Here is a 13,543-nt window from a genome sequence, read left to right as displayed (position 1 = left end):
ATAGGAGACATCAAAGTCAGTTACCCTTCCAAGCTAATTATTTTTTAAAAACAGAGATAGTATCAGCCTATTTGACTCTAAGTAAAATGAGGCAGAATAAACATTTTAGTTTTAATGTTGATAATTTTAAAGACATGTCTATTTTAATTAAACCGACCTTGAATTAGCTTTAACACCAAATATTCTCCCAAATCATGTGAACCTGAAAATAAGCGCTTGCCTTCAAACTAACTAAACAGGGCTCTTTTACGAACTAATTTTAGTAATACCATCCAGATGTAGAAAAATATCTCACACTTACAACATATACATTGTTAAAAAGAAAACCACAGGCCCAATATGGCATTACTTAGGTTAAGGCTCCAAGTCAGTAAACCAAGACTTAATACCTAAACTAACTGCAGTCTCAACTCCCCAGGAATGTAACCTTTAACCAGGCAACATGGAATTTCCTGGTCAACACAAGAAGTCTATTGAGAGACCCCTTCCATTTCCCTTAGGAGGGCAAATTGCCTACAACAGTGGATTCTTTGCTAATAGCTGTCTTTTTCCGCCCCATCTCTACCTTTAAAAACAGTTCCTTTCCTGTAGCAGTTTGGAGTTCCTTTCTAATTGTTGGATGGGATGCTGCCCAATGCATGAATTGATTAATAAAGCCAATTAGATCTTTAAAATTTACTTTGATGGATTTTTCTTATTTAACAATATGGACATACATACAAACATACATACAGACGTAAACAAAGATCTTACAGTTTTTGTTTTGTGGAGAGAACATTATAGGCCTGATTTTTATATACCTTTTCTCGCTCTCTTTTTTTCCTTCTGGTGAGAAACTTTTTTCTTAAGTTTATATTTCAAAGAATGGCTCTTAGGTCCTAGAGAAGAGGGAGGTAGAAAATTTATACCACAGAGGCACAAAGACAGTACCCAAGTTCTCTTCAAGGTGGACTTTTGGGGACATATTGTCCACTTATAGAGATGCTAGACCCTGGGCACAAGAGCCCTTTCAGCAATTTGTATTTTTTTAAGTAAGCTCCACTCCACACCCAGCATGAAGCCTATCACAGGGCTTGAACTCATGACCCTGAGATCCAGACCTGAGAGGAGATCAAGAGTCTGAAGCCACTGAGCCACCCAGCTGCCCCCTTAGCAATCTGTATTTTTTAAAAAGCCCCCTTCCCCTCCCTGCCTTTTTGCTTCAGCCTCGGGCAGTTGTGGATCATGTTTTCATTTCAAAGACATGATAAAACTATAACTCTAAGGGACAGAGAAAGAATGCAAGTTGGTTTGTTTGTTTTAAGGAAATCTGAGATAAATGCTATTTAAAAAATTATTTTTTTTCTTAGGTACAGGACAATTTTGTTCCAATATTCTGATCTTTTATAGTATCTATAAAGCATTGAAAGGAATAGGCAAGGTTTTGAGATTGGTAAAAATAGGTGAGCTTTGACTTGTTTTTAGAGTTGCATTTCTAGTTTTGTAGAGATTTTTAAGACAGACAGTTGTTTTTAATTCCCCCAAAGATTTGGATTGCAGCCTGAATATCAAGGGATGGACTTGCCTTTTTAACTTAATACACACACACACACACCACACACACACAAACACACACACACACACACACACACACACACACACACACACACACACACACACACACACACACACACACCAGGGACATGGTTAACTAAAATGGGAATCAAAAGCTTTATGCCTTGGTAAACTCTATATAAAAGCATTTTAATAAAAGCTTTTTTTCTAAGTACATAATTTAACCTTGGGCTTTTATTATTAGGCCCTGCCATCAGCCTTCCACTGATTAATTGCAGGAGGGCCTAGGAGAGAGTTTGGTCATCTGCGTCCTCTGTGAAGGGGGCCTGGGTTCAAGCGGCCTTTTGGCTTGCCTAATAATCATAGTATGAAAGAAACTTCCCTTCTCTTTGAGTGAAGTTGTGAATAGCCAACCACCTTTCTAGTTCCTCTAAATTTGGTAGGATCTTTTGAAAGTGGAGGAAAAGGGGCTTTATAATTTAAAAGATCTGCTGTTGTTCAAGGGACATGAATTCCCTGTGTGTGTTGGGGGCACACTGGGGCAGGGCTGCGCCATTCGAAGATACATCTGCCAAGGTCATTGTAAAGAAATGCCTAAAGTTGGCAGAGCCTGATTACAGCAAAGTAAGTCATACTGCCTGTCCCAGGTACTTCTGCTAAACTTACAGTTTGGCTTCCAGCATTTACAAGAGTAGTCTGCATACTTTCAACTTGAGATTAAGCTGGAGTACTGTCTAAAAATTCTTGTAGGGAAAGGGAATAGGTGGGTCAGATTTTAGGAAGGGAAATTTACAATGGATGTAGACATTAATTTTTGTCTTAAGTCTAACTTCCATTCTTTATCTTGTCAAGGGAGTCCTTAAGGAGAGCCTTATGCTAATAAGACAATTGAGAGCTCACCATATTTTTTTTAATTTAGCCAATTTTTATTTTATTTTTTTAAGATTTTATTTATTTGTCAGAGAGTGAGTGAGAAAGAGCACAAGCAGGGGGGAGTAGCAGAGGCAGAGGGAGAAGCAGGCTCTCCGCTGAGAGGGGAGCCCGATGCGGGACTCGATCCCAGGACCCCGGGATCATGACCTGAGCCAAAGGCAGACACTTAACCAACTGAGCCACCCAGGCATTCCTTAAATTTAGCCAAATGATGAGTAGGATCTTGTTTTTAATATCAATTAATAGCCACTCAAACCAATAAGCCTTTTTATGGTTTGGCCAAAGATATGAGATGTCCCTAGAGAGGGCATAGCTGATGAAGCCCCAGAAGTCTACTCCCAAAAATAGTCTAAGAAAGCAAAGACCTTAAGGGACCATGGTAAGAATGATGTGTTATCAGGTGTCTCAGGCTCCAACAAAGGTGGGAAGCTTCCACACAGACCTGCCAATCTGTGACAGCTGACAGGTGCTACTGGAATGGATTTTTCTAGCACTAACAAGCAATGAAGGTTGAGACGACCAAGGCCCTTACAGTCTAGGACCTCTTAGGACAAACTCCCCTGAGAGCTGGCACAACTGGGCAAAGAGAATGCTGCTTGTAAATGGGTGTCTCCAATCCCCAGTCTATTCAACTGGCCCCCTAAGTACACCCCAGTAAATGCACCCTCCGGATGGCAGAGACCAGAGAGAATATTTTCACTGGTCACAAAGCCAAGCTCTTAGGACATAGAACAAGATAAAAGGAAAAACCTCATCTAGTTTTTACACCAGGGACCCACAGCAAAGTATGTCCACATAGTCACTGTCTGATGAGAACCGAGAACTCTATGCTTTATGGTAATCCCCTTTACAACAAACACCACTAAAGACACGGACAAAGGAAAACAAAGACCATCTCTGGAAGGAAACAGATCACTAACCAAACAGTACTCTACCAGATTTTTTACCAAGATTCACTAAGCCAAAGGAACTAGTTCCACAGATATTTTCTCCTGCCAATTTAATTTAAGAGAAAGAGAAAAAGACTGTCCTCACTCTCACACCACCAGATCTCACAGACAGAGACTCCAGGAGGCCAACATGGTAAGAAATCTTACCTTCTGCCGGCTGTATGTCAGATCTCCCAAGATCTCAAAGCTGCAGAATCTTCGGGGCAAATATCCAGCGGAAGTTAACCCAGCCGGCCACGCCAACGGCAGGGGAAGAACAACCTCCTGTGCTTTTAAGGATTTCCAGCTGGTCTAAGAATTAAGGGGCCATGAGACAGATTCACAGGAGGGGGGGAAAAAGTTTTATTATGTGCACACAGAGGCCCCGTAATGACACGGAGACCTAAAGAAATGACCAAGGCAGGCTGTTGTTATATTTTTTAGACAAAGAGGCAATAAATCTGTGAGGAATTGACAGGACAAAGAAAACTTAACTTGGGTAGCTTCAATTAGTAAGGAATTCTAAACAGAATTTGGGCTGGGGTAGTAAATTAATAAAAGGTAACAAGGGTTGTTTATATAGCCTTTTTAACTCTAAATTTCCTATGTCCGGTGATAAGAATCTCTTTACCTCCTGGTATAGATAGACCACCTTTTACATAAACAATAAGAAGTCAGTGTTCTTGTTTTTAAGATCTTTTTAAAGATTTTATTTATTTGAGAGAGGGAGAGTGAGAGAGAGAGAGCACAAGCAGGGGGAGTGGCAGGCAGAGGGAGCTACGGGTTCCCTGCTGAGCAGGGAGCCCAAGGTGGGCTCTATCCCAAAACCCTGAGATCATGACCTGAGCCAAAGGCAGATGCTTAACCAACCGAGCCACTCAGACATCCCTTAGGATTTTTATTTGAGAAAGAGAGAGAGAAAAAACATGAGCAGGGAGGAGGGGCAGAGGGAGAGAGAGAAGCAGACACCCCACTGAGCAGGGAGCCCGATACGGGACTCGAACCCAGGACCCCGGGATCATGACTTGAGCCGAAGGCAGATGCTTAACAGACCGAGCCACCCAGGTGGCCAGAAAAGTCAGTGTTCTTTTTGCATTGGCTATTTCTTAAGTAACTTTAATTTAAAATAATCAATATGCCAAAGCAGCACATTTTGAAGTGGCCTGTCCTTGGCCGCAACAAATCTTTTCTGTGGAGAGAAGCGTTGATTAATACCACCAGACTCTGCAAGGATGGAGAGGATTGCCTCTTTAGAGAGAAAATGTGACATCCCACTGCCTGGAGTTGGAAGGAGACCCACAGCATCCGGACCATTCACTGACAGCACCCCAGGCAGCAGGCCCCAAAAGGAACTCAGCAGGAAATCGTGCCCCACCCAAGTGGAAAGAATGAGAAACAGGGGAAAGGAGGGGAGAACAAAGACTGAATGGGGTAGGCACTGCCTCTCACACTTCTCTATGTTCCTAGCACCTAGCACAGTGCCTGGTACACAAAAGACCTAACGTGTCATTTAAGGAATTGCCCCAGGACTGCCACTAGTTTGCCATAGGACTTTGGATACTTTATCTCCTCAGTCATTCTGGCTAACCCAGGAGATCCAGTCGATCCCGCTGATCCAAAGGAGGTCAGTGCAAGACAACCAGTCACGGGATTAGAGGGTTGAAATTTTCAGTCCTACCCCTAACCTCAGGGGAGAGGACAGGCCCTGGAATTTGCATCAATAGCCAATGGCCAATGATTTAATCAAGTGTGCCTATATAATGAAGGGGTTTGGAGAGCTTCCGGGTGGGTGAGCACGTGGAGATGTGGGGAGAGTGGCACGCCTGGAGAGGGCATGGGGCTCTGGGACCCTTCCCTTGCCCTGTGCATCCCTTCCACCTGGCTGTTCCTGAGTTACATCCTTTTTAATTAAACTGATGTTAAAAAAAAAAAAAAACCACCGGCCCAAAATGGCATCACTTAGGTCCCCAAGTAAGTAAACCAAGACCTAATACCCACCCTATCTGTCATTGCAACACCTCAAGAATGTAACCTTTCACCAATCAACACAGAATTTCCTGGTCAATTCTAGAAAATTTACTGGTAGGCCCCTATCACTACCCTTAGGAAGGCAACCTTGCCTAAACAATGTGTCCCTTGCTAATAAATTCCTTTTTTTTTTTAAGATTTTATTTATTTGAGAGAGAGAGCACAGAGAGAGTGAGAGGGAGAAGGAGGCTCCCCGCTGAGCAGGGAGCCCATCATGGGGCTCCATCCCAGGACCCTGAGATCATGACCTGAGCCAAAGGCAGACACATAACTGACTGAGGCACCCAGGTGCTCCCCCCTTTTTTTAATGCCTTCTCTCTGCCTTTAAAAACTGTCACCAGCTACACCCCAAGACCTGACCTTTACTGCTCACTTGCTTATACTCACCATCCCTTGTCCCACATTTTTCCTTAAGCTCTTCTTTCCAGCTTATCTCTCAACCTCTCAACTCAGGTAAATACCAGCCCTCAGGCAATAGTGACTGCCCTGACTAGACCTCCAGCCAGCCCAGCCCAATAAGACCAGTTTGAGCTTAACCCCCCACCCCCACCCCCCCCCCCCCCCCCCCCCCCCCCCCCGCCACATGCACAGCTGCGCTGATGGACCAACAACTGTAGGTCATTCTATTACTAAAATCTCTGCCCAAGGAGAAGCACGAGCCTCATTTACATAACATGTAATGTATGTATAACACATTTCCTTAAGGCACATGTGTGACCTTATGCCCACCTTTACATAAGATGATGAGGCCTCCTAATCTATAAATACTCATCTTTTTTTTTTTAAGATTTTATTTATTTATCTGACAGAGAGAGAGACACAGCAAAAGAGGGAACACAAGCAGGGGGAGTGGGAGAGGGAGAAGCAGGCTTCCTGCTGAGCAGGGAACCCGATGCGGGGCTCGATCCCAGGACCCTGGGACCATGACCTGAGCTGAAGGCAGATGCCTAACAGACTGAGCCACCCAGGCGCCCCTCAATTTCTATTTTTAAAAGCCTTAATGACTGAGCCACCCAGGCGCCCCTCTATAAATATTCATCTTAACCCTAAATGAAGAGAATCCATCCACCTTTGCTCAGAGAGTCAATGCTTTGGAAGCCATCGCGTGAGCTCCGTATTTACAGCAAATAAACCTTTCTTTGTGTGACGACTTAACCTGGCACAGTTCTGACCCACCCAGGAGCAAACTCGAGTTGGTTCAGTTACAAAATCTGTCTCTTGTTTAGCTCAGGGGAGCTCTCCCCTATTTGCTAGATAGGATGCTGCCTGATTTATGAGTCATTTAATAAAGCCAAGCAGATCTTCAAATTTACTTGGTTACCTTATTTTTTTTAACAGATTTGGTGGCAGCGTCAGGATCTGAAGCAAAATTCTGACTGGGTTTGAGAACAACAGGAAACACAGGTGTGGTGCTCTGTGAACACTTTTTTGAATTCACTGTCTTTTTCGCTGTTTCTGAGGGTCATTGGCAAGTCCCTCTCAGTTAAGCTCTGCTCTTTTTGAATTCCAGCTCCTGATCTAATTGGCTTTCTCATCCAAGGTAAACAGGTCAGTCTAGACTGACAGGAGATTCTAATGGGAGTGCCAGTCCTTAGCCCTTGGCTCAGTACCCAGTTCCATGCTGAAATCCCTTCTTCATTTCCAGCCCATCATCCCCCTTCACTGTGGTTTGCTGGTTTAGTCCTTTCCCCAGTTCTAGTTGGCAGTCTCCATAATGGATTCCACTGATTTAGTCCATGCTGGGAATTGCAGGTGGTGGACACAGCCTTCTCTTGGCCAGTCCACAGTGACAACTTTTGGTTATTGCTGTTGTATTGAGATACTCATTGTTTGTCTTGTTTTGTGTAAAAAAAGGCTTAGCTAATGGGATCCTTAAAATCAGAAGAGTCAAGTGTGTCACCTTTTGGCACACTTGCTTGTTTTATGTCTAAAAACACAACTATGGTGCCAGGAGCTGTGACTGGTAAAATTTTACTAAAAACAACACAGAATTATCATGGCCATGATGAAGAACATTTCAGTTAGATAAGGTCACCTAACGAATGCACTTGAAAGCAAGGGTTCCCAAGGTAAACAGAAGGGATACCTGTTTTAATTGGTAAGGAGAAGCCTCCAGAAAGTTTCAGAATTCCAACAGTTTCATTGAAAGATCCATTGCAAAAGGCTAATGAAAAATTTAATATATAAGAGGTAACTGTAGGGGCCAAGGGCATGCTGCCCCAAGACAGGCCACTTTGACATGAACATTATTTTGAATTAAAAGCCATCAAAACCCAGCAGATCCAGAAAAAACTCTTTATCTCCCCCCTCAACTGCCTCCCTGTACTAGGAAAATAGATATTAACAGAGATTTCTCTTTACCTAATAAATCTATCTGCATAAAAGGGCAAGTTTTGTTTTCCAAACATCTCCTCAACTTCCTGCTGATGATCTTTCTCACCTTTGTATCTTCAGGCCCCTACCCCTCTTCTTAACTCTTTTAAGCTTCATATAAGTCTTTGGAATTTCATGCCTGTGTGGATCCCTGTATGTATGAAATTAAATTAGATTTTTGCCTGTTCATCTGTCTCATGTCAATTTATTAGTCCAGCTAGAAGGACCTTGAATAACGAAGAAATTCTTCCTCCTCAACACACCTTTGTAAATATTAGATTTTAATACTGCTTATTATAAACTGGACTAGATCCTGATTTCTTCTAGTGTCCTCCAACGCCTAGCTACAACTCTCCAAACTAACTTTTTTTTTTTTATTTTTCTCACCTTTCTGACTTGGAATCATTTAAAAACAAAAACTGCCTTTTTTCCTGAAGCTCTACAAACTGAATATAAACCACTTGATATAAATTTCAGAGAAATCACCACAATAGCTCATTTAAAAATAATCTTCGTGTCTCTTGCTCTGTGGGGCACTCAAAAACATAGCCTGCCATCTAGAAATCTTCTCAACTGGCTACCCTTAAAACTAAGAAATTGGTTTATAATTTGATCTCACTATCAACCATTGTTTTTCTTTTGTTTCCATAAAAATGCCTCTTATTTAGGGGGCACCTGGGTGGCTCAGTTGTTTAAGCATCTGCCTTTGGCTCAGGTCATGGTCCCAGGGTCCTGGGATTGAGCCCACATTGGGCTCTCTGCTCAGCAGGGAGCCTGCTTCTCCCTCTCCCTCTGCCCACCTATCTCTCTCTCTCTCTGTGTCAAATAAATAAAATCTTTAAAAAAAAATGCCTCTTATTTAATACCTGATTGCTTGAGCCATAGGCCTAACTTTGAGAACACACCCGCATCACTGCCTCTTGAAATAAGTTTAAACTGACCTATTGTCAGGACAAAGAGACTGGTTCAACAAGGTGAAACAATCCACCAACTCAACTTTTAATGTGTGACACTTCAGGGAAGTTTGTAGAGGCAAAAGGCCAGCTGCCCCATGATGGGCCACTTTGGCATGAAGGTTAGTTAGAGTTAAAAAAGTAATCAAAAGCCAGCTGATTCAGGAATAGCTCTTAAGCTCCCCCACAACTGCCTAAAGAGAATTTAGATAAAGGATCTGCTCCAGCAAGAGAGCTATCACCATAGATAATTCTGACTATGTCATAACATGAACTAGGTATGGCAGACAGGGAGGAACCTTGCAATACCTGTCTGATCAAAGTGCCCCCCAGGTCTCCTTTTTTCTGAGTGGTCCTGCAAACATATTTACCAACCATTTACTCTTTTTCATCTTCCTGTGAATTACATTCCTTTCCTTTGAAGTCCCAGACCCCCACCCCCTTCTCCTTACTGCAGAATGATATCCACCTCATTTTGCCCGACTCTCTTCGGAATTTCCATGTGCATGTGGATTCCCCATACATATGAAATGAAATTTGATTTTCTCCTATTAATTTCTCGTATCAGTTTGATTCCCAGTCTGCCTAGATGGGCCTTGAAAGGGACAGGAAAGTCTTGCTCCCTGACACACTGACAACAAAAGACTATTAGACTGATGTAACTCCTATGGTTCACCTCTATCCTCCTTTGAGTACTCGTTCTACTAATCCTCTGTCTGAATTGTTTTTCCACTCTGAAAAGACTACATAATTGGCAAAAGTCTGCCAAGTTAATGGTTTTACAGACACTCCCATTATCTACCTTCAAAGAAGGGCTCCCATAGAGATCCCCTCCCAGAGTTGAAGAAACTGAGGACTTTTCTGGTAAACTGCAACATCATCCCCTTAAACAGCTAAGGAAAAACTCTGGTGCATACCAGAGCTTAGGATAGGATCCTGAACAAACTGTCAAAAGCTAGTGAAGAATGGAAATAACAAGTTCTTCTGAATCTCTGTCTGTGGTGCCCAGTCTGGAGAGGAAAATAAAATCTCACTGTTGTCCCTTCATTTCCAAATTCAAACCCATTGTGGATTGTTCTTTTGCCAGAGATAGCAACTGCTTTCTTGCTTGTTTTGTTTTGTGTAACTAGGCTTGGCTTTCTGCCTGCCTGATACAGGCAAGTTATTTCTTTCCTTTGAGAGTAGCTCTGGATTTGTGGAACATAGTACCCTTTGCACCGTCTTTGGGGATCTATCAACTCCCACGCCCACCAGGTGTTCCGGGTGTTACTCAATGTTCCCAGAAATATTTAAAAGTAAAACTATGTACTCATGCAGGATTATTTACAATAGTTAAATTACGGAAGCAACCCATGTCTTTTGACAGATGAATTGATAAAGAAGTGGTATGTGTACGTATTTACACACACACAATAAATGTTAATCAGCCATAAAAAAAAGAATGAAATCTTGACATTTGCAATAACATGGATGAATCTAGGGGGTATAATGCTGAGTAAAGTAAGTCGGTCAGAGAAAAACAGGTACTATGTGATTTCATTCATGTGGAATTTAAGAAACAAAACAAAAGAACAAAGAAAAAAAGAGACAAAAAACCCACTCTTAAATAGAGAACAAACTGATGGGGGTGGGGGATGGGTGAAGTAGGTGAAAGGGATTAAGAGTACACTCATCACCATGAGCACCCAGCAATGTATAGAATTGTTGAATCATTGTATTGCACACCTGAAACTAATAACACTGTATGCTAATTATACTGGAATTAAAAAAACAACAAAACTATGTATCCAGAGGGAAAGCAAGAAATTGAAGATAATGTAGTAAGATAGGTGAATGAACATGTCATTTAAGTTATAACCCAATTCTTTGAGGAATTGAAAACACCATTCTTTACAAAACAAAAATCAGCATACAGGCAATTCAAAATTCACCTATTCTTTTACCAATCCCCAGACTTCCCTTGTTTATCTGAAACACCCTGTAAATTATTGGCCTTAGAAAACCAAAGTCCTTTTTGGAAGAACTTACTTTTTTTCTCTTCCCTTTGAAGTTACATATCTTATCAGGTCTTTGCAATGTAAACACAGCCCACAATTATCTGAGACTGAAGGGGAAAAAAAAAAAAAACAAAGAGAGGTCTTTTTAAAATAAACTGCTAGGGGGGACACACCCGGGTGGCTCAGTCAGTTAAGTGTCTGCCTTCGGCTCAGGTCATGATCCCAGGGTCCTGGGATGGAGCCCCGCATCAGGCTCCCCGCTCAGTGGGGAGCCTGCTTCTCCCTCCGCCTGCCGCTCCCCGCTTGTGCTCTCTCTCTCTGACAAATAAACAGATTTTAAAATCTTAAAAAAATAAACTGCTAAAGGGCTCTTGTGCCCAGACTCTAGCACAGCTTTCTTAAGATTAATTCCAGGGACAAGTACAAATCTTAAAAATCTTCCCAAATATTTGTAATGATAAAGTCCTTGCATCTCTGTGTTTGTGGGTATGTTATAAATGTGAGTTATTATTCTACCTCTGGATGGTATTGCTAAAATTAATTTTCAAAAGAGCTCTATTTAGTTAAAGACAAGTGCTAGTAAGGATTGACCATTCTAAACCTATCAAAAAGAAACTAACCCAAATTTTTTTTTTCAAGTTCATGTGATCTGGGAAAAATATTTAATATGAAAGCTTGTTTAAGATTATTTGTTTAATTAAAATAGACATGTCTTTAGAGGTATCAGCAATAAAACTGAAACTTTTATTCTACCAGCGTGTACGTAAAGTCATAAGTCAATGTTATCTCTGTTACAGACTATTTAAAAGAAAAATGGCTTGGAAGAACAACTGACTTTGAGGTCTCACAAAGTTTTTGAGTAATCTAAGCGTAACTGTTAATAACAAGTAAATTAAATAGACATAAATAAAAAATTTTAGGTAAGCTTTTAAATTGTTTTCCCAAATCTTATTGGTAACCTAAAACTTTAATTAAAAGTCTTGCTGAGGTAGGTTAAATGAGTTAAGTTAAATCTGTTAAATAGCTAGATCACTTCCAGGTGAAACTGATGAAGGATAGTTGGAAGGCAGGCAGGGACAAGCGCCCCCCCACCTGAGAGCCCCCCCCCACCAGCCCTAAGAGGAAACCACCCTTTAAAGGACTTTATACCACCCTGGAAGGAGCCCTCCACCCTTTCCCATGTGACAAAAACCTGATTGGATGACAGGCACAGGGAGGGTTAATCAGATTAAAACAGCTCACCAACAAGCCCATAAAAACCCCTAGATTAGAAACTCTGATGGCGACCCTCTCAACCCCCTCGGGTCCCCTCCCTCCTTGGGAGCTTTGTGCTTATCACTTCCGCTATTGCTCAATAAATCTTGCTTTGCTGCCCACCACTCTGTCTGGTCTACCTCTTCATTCTTTGAAGTGGTGTGACCAAGAACCACAGGCACTGACAGAAAAAAAATCCTGTAACAAAACAAAATACTAAAACATTGATTATTAAACATAGGTTTATCTATTTTTGGCTTCCAATTACAAAGAAACTAAAAGATATCTGGAACTGTTCATGCTACACTGGAAAATTTAAAAACGCATATGCTTCTAAATATGAGATACATTCATAAATTTGCAAATCTGAAGGATTGTGGTAAAAGAGAGTTCACTTACTACTTAATTTTCACTAGAAATTGAGATTTCTAAGACTTAAAAATTTTAATAAATAATGATTAGACCACTGGAAACAATAAGGCAAAATAACTTTATATGCAAAGAAAGTAAGATGCATGTTTTTGGTAAGAAAAAAGTATGAGGAATAGAGATACATTTTTGAGGAAAAACAAAGTAATTTTGTCCTAAAGTGAAGCTGGTTATTTAAAGAGGGAAAACTTAGGACAAAATCAGTGTAAAAAAGAAAGTTGTAGAAGTTTTGTGAAAAAGGAATCTTTGGAATGAACTTTGAATATGTGATCCAGCTGGCTTCCATGCAAAGGCAGAGGCAACAGAACTATAATGATTGTAACACACCTGGATGAAGTTCATTCTGCTTCTGCAAAAATGGCTCCTCATTGCCAAGCTTTTGCCATCCTGATGTCCCTATAACAGGGCAACAGTCTGCTCCTGAATCAGAGAAATTTTGATGGGGAAATAACGGCTGTAAGTTAAATGAATAGTCGGGGCTATGGGAAACCCAAGATGGCTGTTTGGTTTTTCCCAGCTCTTTGACAAACCCCATTTTCTGATTTTAGCATTCCTTCACCCACTGTAATGCATTTGAGATGACTTGAATTATAGACATTAGTGGAGAAACTTCTATGAAATTGCAAAAAAAAAAAACCAGTCTGCCAATAACATCTAACTTGTCAGACATGTAATCCTGAAAAACTAATTTTGTCTCCAGTGTCCTCAAACCTCCACCCTGTAGACAGTTTGAAAACCTGCAGCTAGACCTCATTCAATTGCCACTTAGTGTGGGTTATCAATATGTCCTTGTTATTGTATGCATGTTTTCCAGATGGGTTGAAGCCTTTCCCTACCAGAAGACTGATGCTCTCACAGTGGGAGGGGACCTGCTAAAAAATGTGATTCCCACTTGAAGTATACTTTCTATAATCTCCAGTGATCAAGGCACCCACTTCACTGAATCATATGAGCCTTAATGAAAACCTTCCAGACTTGGAATTCTATCAATATATAACCTCCTGCTGATCCCTTCTCTTGTGCTAGTATGATCACTACTGTAGATCTCTAATGCCTTATGCTCAAGCCTGTCATCAACAGGTGAAGGAAGCCT

At 41.3% G+C, this 13,543-nt stretch overlaps 1 protein-coding gene across 1 annotated transcript in view; it reads right to left on the bottom strand.

The window, feature by feature from the left end:
* LOC113927558 (pantetheinase) overlaps positions 1–13,543 on the bottom strand; it is a 41,406-nt gene that overhangs the window by 24,459 nt on the left and 3,404 nt on the right. The window contains exons 2-3 of the mRNA XM_027603469.2: positions 12,778–12,870; positions 3,585–3,728 (exon numbers count right to left, since the gene is read on the bottom strand). The gene's annotated coding sequence lies outside the window, so the exon portion shown is untranslated. The remainder of the gene's footprint in view (positions 1–3,584; positions 3,729–12,777; positions 12,871–13,543) is intronic.

The sequence above is a fragment of the Zalophus californianus genome, chromosome 7, assembly GCF_009762305.2.
Source record: "Zalophus californianus isolate mZalCal1 chromosome 7, mZalCal1.pri.v2, whole genome shotgun sequence".
Classification (NCBI taxonomy): Eukaryota; Metazoa; Chordata; class Mammalia; order Carnivora; family Otariidae; genus Zalophus; species Zalophus californianus.
The sequence above is the reverse complement of the archived record's forward strand: the minus strand, read 5'-3'. Positions and strand labels throughout refer to the sequence as shown.